At 43.5% G+C, this 13,045-nt stretch overlaps 1 pseudogene across 1 annotated transcript; it reads left to right on the forward strand.

The window, feature by feature from the left end:
• The first annotated feature begins 1,074 nt into the window (after positions 1–1,074).
• On the forward strand, positions 1,075–9,546 carry LOC308531459 (sal-like protein 4; annotated as a pseudogene). The gene is made up of 3 exons: positions 1,075–1,093; positions 6,799–7,353; positions 8,216–9,546. The product of its transcript is annotated as a sal-like protein 4 (transcript).
• The last annotated feature ends 3,499 nt before the right edge of the window (positions 9,547–13,045 follow it).

Here is a 13,045-nt window from a genome sequence, read left to right on the forward strand (position 1 = left end):
CCTTTCCCCACCAAGAATAGTGAGTCCATTCCCTTTCTATGTCCCTGATTCTATTATAATCACCAGTTCATTCTGTTCATCAGATTATTTATTCACTTGATTCTTAGATTCACTTGTTGATAGATGCATATTTGTTGTTCATAATTTGTATCTTTACCTTTTTCTTCTTCTTCCTCTTCTTAAAGGATACCTTTCAGCATTTCATATAATACTGGTTTGGTGGTGATGAACTCCTTTAGCTTTTCCTTATCTGTGAAGCTCTTTATCTGACCTTCAATTCTGAATGATAGCTTTGCTGGATAAAGTAATCTTGGTTGTAGGTTCTTGGCATTCATCATTTTGAATATTTCTTGCCACTCCCTTCTGGCCTGCAAAGTTTGGGTTGAGAAATCAGCTGACAGTCGTATGGATATTCCCTTGTAAGTAACTGAGTTTCTTTCTCTTGCTGCTTTTAAGATTCTCTCTTTGTCTTTTGCTCTTGGCATTTTAATTATGATGTGTCTTGGTGTGGTCCTCTTTGGATTCCTTTTGTTTGGGGTTCTCTGTGCTTCCTGGACTTGTAAGTCTATTTCTTTCACCAGGTAGGGGAAGTTTTCTGTCATTATTTCTTCAAATACGTTTTCAATATCTTGGTCTCTCTCATCTTCTGGCACCCCTATAATTCTGATGTTGGTACGCTTGAAGCTGTCCCAGAGGCTCCTTACATTATCTTCGTATTTTTGGATTCTTTTTTCATTTTGCTTTTCTGGTTGGGTGTTTTTTGCTTCTTCGCATTTCAAATCTTTGCCTTGATTCTTGCGCTCCTCTGGTCTGCTGTTGGGAGTCTGTAAATGGGATTGCTTTTTTAGTCTCTCTTTCTGTAAGTGCACTATTGGTGTATAGAAATTCCATAGTTTCTTGGCATTAATTTTATATCTTGTTACATTGCCGAATTCATTTGTTAAGTCTAATAGTTTTTTGATGGAGTCTTTAGGGTTTTTTATGTACAATATCATCTCATCTGCAAATAAGGACAGTTTTACTTCTTCTTTTCCAATTTGGATGCCTTTTATTTCTTCTTCTTGTCTAATCGCAATGGCTAATACTTCCAGTAGTATGTCGTACATGAGTGGTGAAAACACACTGGTGAAAGGGGACATCCCTGTCTTGTCCCTGTTCTTAACAGAAATGGTTTTAGTTTTTACCCATTGAGTATGATGTTGACTGTGGGTTTGTCATATATGGCTTTTATTATGTTGAGGTATGATCCTTCTATTCCCACCTTGCTGGGATTTTTTTTTTATCAAAAATGGGTGTTGGATTTTGTCAAATACTTTTTCTTCATCAATTGATATGACTATGTGGTTTTTACTCTCAATTTGTTTATGTGATGTATCACGATTATTGATTTGCGGATATTATACCATCCTTGCATCCCTGGGATAAATCCTGCATGGTCATGGTGTATGATCTTTCTGATATAGTGCCGGATCGTATTTGCAAAGATTTTCTTGAGGATTTTGGCATCTATGTTCATGAGGGATAGATTTTGGCCTGTAATTCCCTTTCATTGTGTTGTCTTTATCTGATTTTGGTATTAGGGTGATCCTGGCTTCATAGAATGAGGTTGGAAGTGTTCATTCCTCCTGAATATTTTGGAATAGTCTGAGGAGGATAGGTTTTATTTCTTCCTTGAATGTTTGGTAAAACTACCCTGTGATGCCATCTGGCCCTGGGCTTTTGTTTGCTGGGAGCTTTTTGATGACTGCTTCAATTTCTTCCATAGTTATTGGCCAATTGAGATTTTTAGATTCTTCCTGATTGAGTTTTGGACGGTTGTATTTTTTCTAGGATTATGTCCATTTCCTCCAGGTTGTCTATTTTGTTGGAGTAGAGTTGTTCATAGTATTTTTTAACAATCATTTGTATTTCTGTGGGGTCTGTTGTTATTTTGCCTCTATCATTTCTAATTTTGCTTATTTGGGTCCTCTTTCTTTGCTTCTTGGTGAACCTGGCTAGAGGTTTATCAATCTTGTTATCCTTGCAAAGAACCAGCTCTTGGTTTCATTGATCTTATGTATTGTTTGTTGGGTTTTTTTTGGTCTCTATGTCATTTATTTCTGCTCTGATCTTTATTATCTCCTTTCTTCTTCTCACTCTGGGATTTTCTTGTTGCTCTCTTTCTAATTCTTTGAGTTGTAGAGTTAAATGATTTACTATCATTTTTTCTTATTTTTTTTAGTAGGCCTGTAGAGCCATAAACTTCCCTCTCAGGACTGCTTTCATTGTGTTCCATAGGTTTTGGATTGTTGTTTTCATTGTCATTAGTTTCCAGGATTTTTTAAATTTCTTCTTTGATGTCATTGGTAACCCAATCAATATTTAATAACGAGCTCCTCAGGTTCCAAGTATTTGAGTGTTTGGGATTGTTTTTATTGTAGTTTATTTCTAATATTATGCCATTGTTTTCTGAGAAGATACTTCGTATTATTTCAATCTTCTTGAATTTGGGGAGACTTTGCTTGTGACCCAATATGTGGTCAATTTTGAAAATGTCCCATGTGCACTTGAGAAGAACATATGTTCTGTGGCTTTGGGGTGAAATGTTCTGAAGATGTCAATTAGTCCATCTGATCTAGTGAGTCTTTTAGAATTGCTATTTCTTTGCTGATTTTGTCTAGAGGATTTATGCAGTGATGTCAGTGGTGTATTAAAGTCCCTACTATGATTGTATTGTTGTAGATATCTCCCTTGATGTCTTCCAGGTGTATTTTTATGTATTTGGGTGCTCCTGCATTGGGTGCATATATGTTTATCAGGGTTATATCCTCTTTTTGTATCGATTCTTTAGTATGATGAAGTGGCCTTCCCTATCTCTTGTTATGACCTTCACTTTGAGGTCTATTTTATCAGATATAAGTATTACTACCCCATATTTTTTTTCATTTCCATTTGCCTGAAAGATATTTTTCCATCCCTTCACTTTCAATCTGTGTGAGTCCCTTATTCTGAGGTGGGTCTCTTGTAGACAGCAAAACATGGATCATGTTTTTTTATCCATTCAGGCACTCAATGTCTTTTGATTGGAGCATTTAGTTCATTTACATTTAAAGTTATTATTGAAAGGTAATTGTTTGTAGCCATTTCTATTATTTTTTTGTGGCTGTTTTCTTTCTGGACTTTTTAGTTCTTCTTTTTACACCAGTCCCTTTAGCATTTCTTGAAATGCTGGCTTGGTGGTGATAAACTACCTTAGCCTTTTTTTTTTTTTTTGTCTGTGAGGCTTCTTATTTCCCCTTCAATTTTGAACGATAGCCTTGCTGGATAGAGTATTCTTGAATTGAGTCTCTTGCCTTTCATCACTTTGTAAATTTCTGTCCATTTTTTTCTGGCCTGATGTGTTTCTGTTGAGAAATCATTGATGATCTAATGCGAGATCCCTTGTATGTAACTTTTCGTTTCTCTCTTGCAGCCTTTAAGATTCTCTCTTTGTCCTGAACATTTGCCATGGTAATTATGATGTGTTTTGGCGTGGGTCTTTGGGTTTCATCTTGTTTGGGACTCTCTGTGCTTGTGTGACTTTTTTCATACCCACTACAGGGAAGTTTTCTGACATTATTTCTTCAAATAGATTTTCTAACCCTTGTTCCTCTTCCTGTTTTTCTGGCTCCTCTATTATCCATATGTTGCTTTGTTTCATGTTGTCCCATATCTCCCTTAGGTCTACTCCTGTCTTTTAATTTTTTTCTCCAATTGCAGTTCAGTTTGGGTGTGTTTTGCTTCCCTGTCTCCTAATTCACTAATTTGGTCCTCCGCTTCTCCTAGTCTACTATTGAAACTTTCCATGGTGTTCTTTATTGCAGCTATGTCACTCTTCATTTCTTCTTGATTCTTACATAAGTTATTGATTTTTTCATCCATTTCTTCTTGATTCTAACATAAGTTGTTGATTTTTTTTCCCTCTATCCTGTTTATGCACTCTAGGACCCTTATTCTGAATTCTTTTTCTAACATATTGCATGCCTCTGTTTCACTTAGCAGCTTTTCTGGCGCTCCTCTTTTTCTTTCCTTTGGGGGTTTCTTAGTCTACCCATGTTTGGTCTCACCGACTGATCTAGATGTTGATTCGTGCAGAGGCTGCTCTTTGGGTGGCAGTGGTTCCTCAGGCTGCAGTTGCTCCTCAAGTGGTCGCAGTAGTGGCTGCTCCTCAGTTGGCAGCAGCTCCTCTGGTGGGTGCTGTTCACAGGAGTGTCTCCTCCGGCTGGTAGGTGAGGCGGCTTGCACAGCTGCTGTTTCTTGGACAGGGGTGGGCTGTTCACATGGCTTCTGCTCCTCGGATGGGCGTGGACTGCTCACATGGTTTCTGCTCCTTGGATCAGGGCTGGCTGCACACTGCTGCTGTTCCTCAGATGGGATGGGCTGCTCGTGAGACTGCCGCTCTTTGGACAGGGGCAGGTTGCTTACATGGCTACTGCTCGTCAGACAGGTGCAGACTGCGTGTGGCTGCTGCTCCTTGGACCAGTGTGGGTGGTGCAGGGCTGCTGCTCCTCAGATGTGGTTGGTCTGTCTGTTCATGTGGCTGCTACTCCTCGGACAGGGGCAAGCTGCTCGGGGGGCTGCTGCCCCTCAGGCTGGAGTGAGCTGCATGTGAGGCTGCTACTCCTTGTATGGTGGCTGTCTGCTTGTGTGGCTGCTTCTCTTTGGGTGGGAACGAGCCGCATGTGTGTCTGATGCTCCTCGGATGGGGGTAGGCCACTCACCCAGCTGCTGCTCATCAGACCGGTGCAGGCTGCGAGTGTCTGTGGCTCCTCGGACCAGTGTGGACTGCGCAGGGCTGACACTCCTCAGACATAGATGCTCTGCTTGTGTCGCTGCTGCTCCTTGGACTGGGGGAGGCTTCTTGGGCAGCTACTGATCCTTGAATGAGAGCAGGCTGCTTGTGGTGATGCTATTCCTCATATGGGTATGGGCTGCTCACACCACTGCTGCTCCTCGTATGGGGGCAGGCTACTCATGCAGCTGCTGCTCCTTGGATGGGGGCAGGTTTCTCACACACCTACTGCTCCTCAGACAGGAGGAGGGTGTGGGCTGTGCAGCTGCTCTCCTTGGATGGGGGTGGGCTGTGTGGGGCTGCCGCTCCTCAGACGGGGCAGGCTGCTCACGTGGTTGCTGCTCCTCGGACAAGGGAGCGGGCCACTCACACAGCTGATAGCTGTTGCTCCTTGGACAGGGGCAGGCCACGTGAGGCTTCTGCTCTTAGGCCTGGGGTAGGCTGCTCGCAGGGCTGCTCCTCCTTGGACAGGAGAGGGCTGCTCACGTGTCTGCTGCTTGCGTGGTTGCAGTGCCCCAGGCTAAGGCTTTGGGCCGGTCAGAGGGGAACACGCTTCAGAACTCACAGGAGCCTGCGCCCAGGGTGGCTGGAGACTTGTTGACCATGGGACCACAGCCAAGGTAGCAGGTCCCTGGCAGGGGTGTCTGTAGAGTCCCAGGTGTTATCTGAGGGCACTCTGGGTGGGGGTGAGGCCTGGCTCCCAGTTACAGCAGCTCTCCCCTTAAAAACACTAGGCTTCTGAGGACGAGCCGACCTCCTGGAACTGCTTACATGGTAGCAGAGGCTGCCTAGTTAGGCGAGCCCATTTAGCCTGACCCCAAAGGTCCGGCAGGATCTATCTGTGCCTCACTCACATACACACACACACATCCCACATGACCACACACTCCTCTTTTGGTCCCTCACTGACCCATGCTCTCTCCCTCACTGCCGCCTTCTTCCTGCCTCTGTAGTTAGGTCTGGGGTGTTATTGACCCATTTGTGGATGGAGTTTCCTCTCCAGGTGTCTGGTTATGAGGCTCACTCTTTAGCACCTGGCCAGACAGGATAAAATTCACCTTGACAAGACACAACACAAAGGGACCAAAGCACGAATGTACTCACGACAATAATAACCCCACTATAAGTGACCACCTGAGAAAAAAGACTTAGGGGTGAGAAAAGAGAGGATAAATGATATTGAAGAGAGCAAAAAAGATAAGAGAGAAAAGAAAAAGGGAGAAAAGGAGAATATATATATATATATATATATATATATATATGGCTGGAAACACCACAGAACCAGTACATAAACAAACAAATAAAACAAACAAACAAACAATAATAATAAATAAATAAATAAATAAATAAATAAATAAATAAAATAGAAATAGAAATAAAATACAAATACCAAACCCCCAGCAAAGAGGTTGGGGGCAGAATCTGTAGATGCTGAGCTTATATATAGAAGATAAGGTTAAGAGTTGGATGAATATGGGAGGATCTCAGTTCAGTATAGAGGAAGTAGAAAGGGTATGGGTGGATAAGAGGAAAGAGAACGAGAAAAAAATAATAATAAATTTACAAAAATTGATTTCAAAAATGGCATAAAATAGCAAATAAAAATAAAATAGAGTGATGGAAAAATAATGTGAAAAGAAAGAAAATAAAGCAACAAGTAAAAACAGGAAAACAAAGAAAAAAGTAAAAAAAAAGAGATAAAGTAATAAAAAAATTAGAAAAATAAAAATGAAAAAGTGAAGTGTTCCTTTGGCTGGCTTAAGATCCCAGTCTTCTGTACTGTAGTGTTTCTCAGGTTTCGATTGCTGGGACTCTATAAATTTCTTAAAGGAAGTTTACAGCCCACTCATAAAAGACTTCATTTGCAATTCTGTCTTATTATATTCTATCACAAAATAGGTTTAAACCCACACTGAGAGCAGAATATCAAATAATTCCTATAAGATGAACAGTCATTCATTAGAGGGGGGTAAATTTCCCCACACCAGGAACTGGCAGTGGAGCAGGCGAGTCGCCGTGGCGCTGCTGGCACCCCCATGCTCGCACCAAGACGAGGCGCAAGCAGGCGAAGCCCCAGCACATCCACCCGGAGAAGGACCACGAGGACCACGGCGCGCACCCGCCACCCCAGCCGGCACCGGGGTTCGTGGCCACAGCGGCACCAGCGGCGGGGGAGCTGGGTGCTTCAGTGAACTACCCCGGGACTGGTGATGACATGAATGGGGACCGAGCGGCAGTAAAGAGGCCTCGTCAGGAGGAGACTCACATCTGTGAGAAATGCTGCGGAGAGTTCTCAGCGTCTCTGAGTTCTTAGAACTTAAGAAAAATTGCACTAAACACCCACCTGTCCTCATCATGAACAACAGTGAGGAGCCGATGCCTTCCGAAGACATCTCCGGGGCTGGGCTGAGCCACCAGCCACGCAGTCCAAGCATTAAGGACAGTCAGGGAGAATGGCAGCAGCTCAGGGGACTTGAAGGAGAAGCCAGGCGGGGAGTCTGACCTGTACTTAAAGACAGAGCCCGCCCTGCTGCCGGGAGCTGGTCCATCCTTGCTGTTTCAAAGGACCTGGAATATATGGCATACTGTTCTTAAAATGTTTGCTCACCTTCTTGGCACTATGTGTTTTAACCAAGGTCTCCTCTCTGAGAAAGATTGTTTCCCCAGGTAGGGATTTTCCCCTGAAGTTAGGGAGGGAATAAAACCCCTCAACTAAGTGCCAGGCGGGTAATTAATCACTTTAACTATGAACAATCATGCTTAAGCTACATAATCTTTACTCCCTGGAATGGAGATAAGAAACACCCTAACTTTTGAAATAGAGATTGATAGGATTGGAATCAACTGGTATAAATACAGATGTAAGAAGACAGAACGAGGAGAGACAGAAATTGGCACAGAACCTACACAGAACGTTCTCTAGAGACAGAATTTCGCTGGAGAGAACATGGCAAAAGATCCTGGACAGAAACTGGCCTCAGAACCTAGAGACAGAACCTAGCAAGAGAACATGGCAAAAGATCCTGGACTGAACCTGACTACAGAAATTGGCAAGAGAACCTGACTAGAACCTGGTGACTGAACCTGGCTGGAGAACCTGGACAGAACCTGGCTGGAGAACCTAGCGAGGGAACATGGCTACAGAACCTGGCTGGAGAACCTGGAGAACCTGGCTGGAGAACCTAGCAAGAGACCATGGACACAGAACCTGGCTGGAGATCCTAAGCAGAACTTCGCTGGAAATCCAGACCAGAACTTGGCTGGAGATCCTGGCTAGAGATCCTGGCTAGGCTGCTGATCAACTGAACGCTGTCTCTGTGTCATTCCTTCTTCGCCGACTCCATCCACACCTTTGGGGACCCCTGGACCTGCTGGGGTTGGACCCCGGCACCCTGCCACCCACAGCCCAGGACTTAAGCTATTTACCCAAAGGCAAAGTGGCCAACACTAACGTCACTCTTCAAGCACTACGGGGCACCAAGGTGGCAGTGAATCAGCAGAGCGCGTTCACGCTGCCCGCCCCCCTGCCCGGTGCTAACAGCATCCCGTGGGTCCTGGAGCAGATCCTGTGTCTGCAGCAGCAGCAGCTACAGCAGATCCAGCTCACCGAGCAGTTCCGAGTCCAGGAGAACATGTGGGCTGCCCATGCCCTCCACTCTGGCGCAGCGGGAGCTGACACCCTGAAGACCTTAGGCAGCCACGTGTCCCAGTAGGTCTTTGCAGCCGTGGCTTTGCTCAGCCAGAAACCGGAAGCCAAGGTCTGTCCCTGGACACCTTGAAACAAGCCAAGCTACCTCACACCAGCATCCCTTCCACCACCAGCTCGGTGTCCCCCGGGCTGCTGTCCTTCGCCCTGAGGCTGGATGGGACAAGGGTGCTCCCAAACCGCATCCCCGGTGCTTTGCTACCCCCGACCCCAAGCTCTGTGTTCTTCCAGAGCCCTTTCTCCACGATGGCGTTAGATCCGTCTAAGAAAGGGAAAGGGAAGCCACCCAACGTGTCCCCGGTGGATGTCAAACCCAAAGACGAGGCCACCCTCTACAGGCACAAGTGTTGGAGCAGCATTTGTCTGAGCCCAGCCAACCTATGTCAAAGTGGAAGTTCCTGGTGCATTTGGACGCGCGACCATGTCCCCAGGCATGGCACCTTTGCTGGCGGCCCAGCCAGGCCACCAGGGCAAGCAACACGCCTGCACACGGTGCGGGAAGAACTTCTCGTCAGTCAGCGCCCTCCAGATTCATGAGTGGACTCACACTGGGGAGAAGCCTTTCGTGAGTAACATATGTGGGCGAGCTTTCACCACCAAAGGCAACTTGAAGGTTCACTATATGACTCATGGTGCCAATAACAGCTCCGCGCGCCACGGGAGGAAACTGGCCATCGAGAACACCATGGCTCTTCTAAGAACAGACACAAAGAGGGTCCCAGAGGTGCTTCCCAAGGAAATCATGGCCCCTTCAGTGAACATGGACCCTGTTGTGTGGAACCAGTACACCACCATGCTCAACGGTGGTCTGGCCATGAAGACCAACGCGATCTCAGTGATCCAGAGCGGAGGCATCCCAACTTTCCCGGTGTCCTTGGGTGCCAGCTCCGTTGTCAGCAATACCATTGTCTCCAAGATCGATGGCTCCCAGTCGGTTAGCAGCGACCTGGAAAAGCCGGGTGCTGCTGACAGCGTCCCCAAACACCAGTTCCCTCACTTCCTGGAGGAAAACAAGATTGCGATCAGCTAAGCGACCGGAGAGCCCGTGTGAAGGAGAAATGCAGAGTGACTGCTTGAACTGGATCTTTTGTTTTTGTCGTTGTTGTTGTTTAAAAACCAATCTCCTTGCTGAAACCGGTTTGGCTCAGTGGATAGAGCGTCGGCCTGCGGACTGAGAGGTCCCAGGTTCGATTCCGGTCAAGGGCATGTACCTGGGTTGCGGGCATATCCCCAGTAGGGGATGTGCAGGAGGCAGCTGATCGATGTTTCTCTCTCATCGATGTTTCTAGCTCTCTATCTCTCTCCCTTCCTCTCTGTAAAAAATCAATAAAATATATAAAAAAATAAAAACCAATCTCCTCCTGTTTGTTTTTTTACTGATGTGCAAATGTTTACAGTTGTGACCACAACCTCAGGCACGTCCAACAATCACGATGTTGCTATGCTGCTTTGCTAAAAAACAAAACCACACACATACTAAAACAAATACAGACTAGTATTTTTTTTTTTTAATTTTGGAAGAAGCAGGTCTTGCAAAGTGGCTTTGTTACTTGAGACAAACTGTATATATGAAGACTTTGTACAAGCTAGAGGAACTATGTCCAAAGATTGTCCCCTGTTTCAAGTTGGAACTTACTAAACCATGATGGGAAAGAAACTGCTTAGCCTAACTGGGGAGGGGGAGCTGCATGCTTCTGGGACTGTGTGCGGGTAAATGGACTAGGTCTGTCGTCCTTGGTGGCCTGCTTTGTATGTCCCTCAAACCTGCACCCATCTTTTGTTTTGTTTCCTTTTTGAATGTACTTTCTTTTTATTATTAACTAAGGTGTGGAATTACAAAATTCCTTCAACCTTGGGATAGTGAGTAGGATGCCCTCCAATGGATGATCTTAGTCCCTTGGGAGTCAATGTGTGTGTTGCTGTTTGTTGAAATACAGTTCAGTTGGAGCCCTAAGAGTGCCAATGTCTTCCCTGCGTCCAGATGCCACCTTCCTGAACACCAGGACAGGTGGGCACCTGAGCAGGGGACCTCAGGTGACTTGATTTAGTTCACCAGTGCCTACTCTAGCGAAGAAATGAGTCTTTCATTATTGAAGAAACTCATGGAGGGTATGTTTCTAATAAGAGGTTCACATACCAATTTTTATAAAAATTTTGATGTGACTTATACCAAGTAATTGTGAAAATTCTTTTCCCCCGTGAGTACTGCATGAAGGTTACAAAGTTGGAACAGGCGAGTCCTGGGTATGAAAGCTTTAATTTATCTACCTCATTTACTTTTTATTTTTGTATCTTTAGTTTCTCTTTTCCTATTTTATGACCGCTGGAAGTGTTCCCAGTCCCTGTCTTAAGCCTAAGAGTTGATGTATTGGTGGGAGCGGCTGGACCTTCAGGATGTTTTGTGATTTTTTTAATCCTTTTCTTGCATATATAATAAGCAAATGCTGAAACTTTGCTCTGATAGTTTAATGAGGAAGAAGAAGGAAAGACCCTGGTTTCTGAGTCTTTCCCCTCAATGTGGAAATGTACATCAAAACGTGTATCAAAAGATGGTCTCTGAGTTATTGCAGCTGACTTCAGGATAAAAAAATATATATATTATTTTGCCAAGTTGTGCCTTTCCTTCTGAAATTGTAAATGGACACAATACTAGAACCTGTTTACACTGTGAAGTGGATATTGTTACAGTGGACATGCCAGAGGCTTTCTCACTGTTATGCCTTGTGAATGTACGATCTACAGAGAAAACCTTGTAGTTTTACCTGCTGATGCTGACTGTTTGAAAATAAATTTTGGTATTTTTCCCCTCAAAAAAAAAAAAAAAAAAAGAGTCATTCATTAAACCAATGGATCCGTTATTCTCTTAGCTAGTCATTCTTTCTTTGAAGGCCCATGGTGAGTCACTATCACAAATGTTTTTAATTCCTTATACAAAAGCCTGATAAAGAGTGTCACTAGGTGAATTTTTTGCCTTTTCAATAATTTCCCCTAAATGAAACCATAGTGCAGGCAATCTTTGTATTTGACTTCTTTCATTTAGCATAATGAGATTTTCCATGTTGTTGTGTGTATTGACATTATATTACTTTATTTTAAAAAAAATAGTTTCCTTGCATCAGCTTTGCCTTAAGAAAAGTAATTCTACAATATTATAAGTACATTTAACTAAGAAGTATCCTGTTATAGTCCTTTGCCTGTAAATATAAAAATAAACACAATGCACTGGTAAAAAAAAAATTCATCTCTATTGTGAAACAGAATAATACAAAATTAATTTTTATCAACTAATAAAATGAAGTAATTCTCTCAATTTTATGACTGCTTTGTATTCAACTTTGATATATTTGTTATATCAGAGTTTCTCCTTAGGATAAATAATTATGTAATATAAAAAAATCAAACCCAGCCAGTGTGACTCAGTGGTTGAGCACCAATCTATGAACCAGGAGTTCACAGTTTGATTCCCAGTCAGAGCACATGCCCAGGTTGCAGGCTTGATCCCCAGTAGGGGGCGTGCAGGAGGCAGCTGATCAATGATTCTCTCTCATCATTGATGTTTCAATCTCTCTCTCCCCCTCTCCCTTTCTCTCTGAAATCAATAAAAAGATATATATTTTTTTAAATCAAGGCTTTCTTACATAAGTAGAAAACATACAATATATGTGTCAGAACTCTAATTCCAAAAGACAAAAATCCAATTCAAATTAACTAAAGAAAAAAAAGGGAAAGAAATGTATTGGATCACAAAAATGAAAAAGTGAAAGATGGCATAGACTTCAGACATGACTGGATCCAAGAGATCAAACAATGTCATCACATTTCTGTCTCTCAGCTCCACTTTCCTCTGTGTTGTTTGTCTTGGAAAAGCTTTTCTCATGTAATGGCAAAGAAAACTGCTGATGAGTTTGTAACCTTACTAAATCCTTGAAACTTTGCAATTTCTTTTACTACACATAATAATACTTACCCTCTGGCTCTATTGATCTAGACAGGGCTATTTGCCAATCCCTTAATTGCTAGGTTGAGGAAAACAATAACTGGTCAGCCTATGACCAATACACTGCTCTCACTGATTAATAATGGCACCAGAATCATATGCATTTATGGGGAGGAAAGTCTCAAGGCATAGTAATATATCACAAAGTAACTTATCTACTACTCAGGCTATTTCAAATAAAGGATGCTCATGAGCTGAAACTTTTCCATATGTACTACATTCATAGAATTACCAACCAAATAAGTTACTGATATTTGTTTAATAAGGACTTAGTGGTGACTAAAGGTTCTCTTTCTTATCCTATATAATAAAAGCCTAATATGGTACATGTCTGGCCATGATCGGCCGTTCAATCAATCAAAGCATAATATGCTGATGACACGCTAAGGCCACTCTATCACTTGCTATGACATGCACTGACCACCAGGGGGCAGACGCTCTGACACACAGATTAGCTTGCTGCTGGGGTCCATCTGATCGGGACTGAAGAGACAGACCAGACATGCCCTGGAGCCCTCCCGCAGCCCCTCCC

Source organism: Myotis nattereri (genome assembly GCF_964212035.1).
Source record: "Myotis nattereri genome assembly, chromosome: 15".
NCBI classification, from domain to species: Eukaryota; Metazoa; Chordata; class Mammalia; order Chiroptera; family Vespertilionidae; genus Myotis; species Myotis nattereri.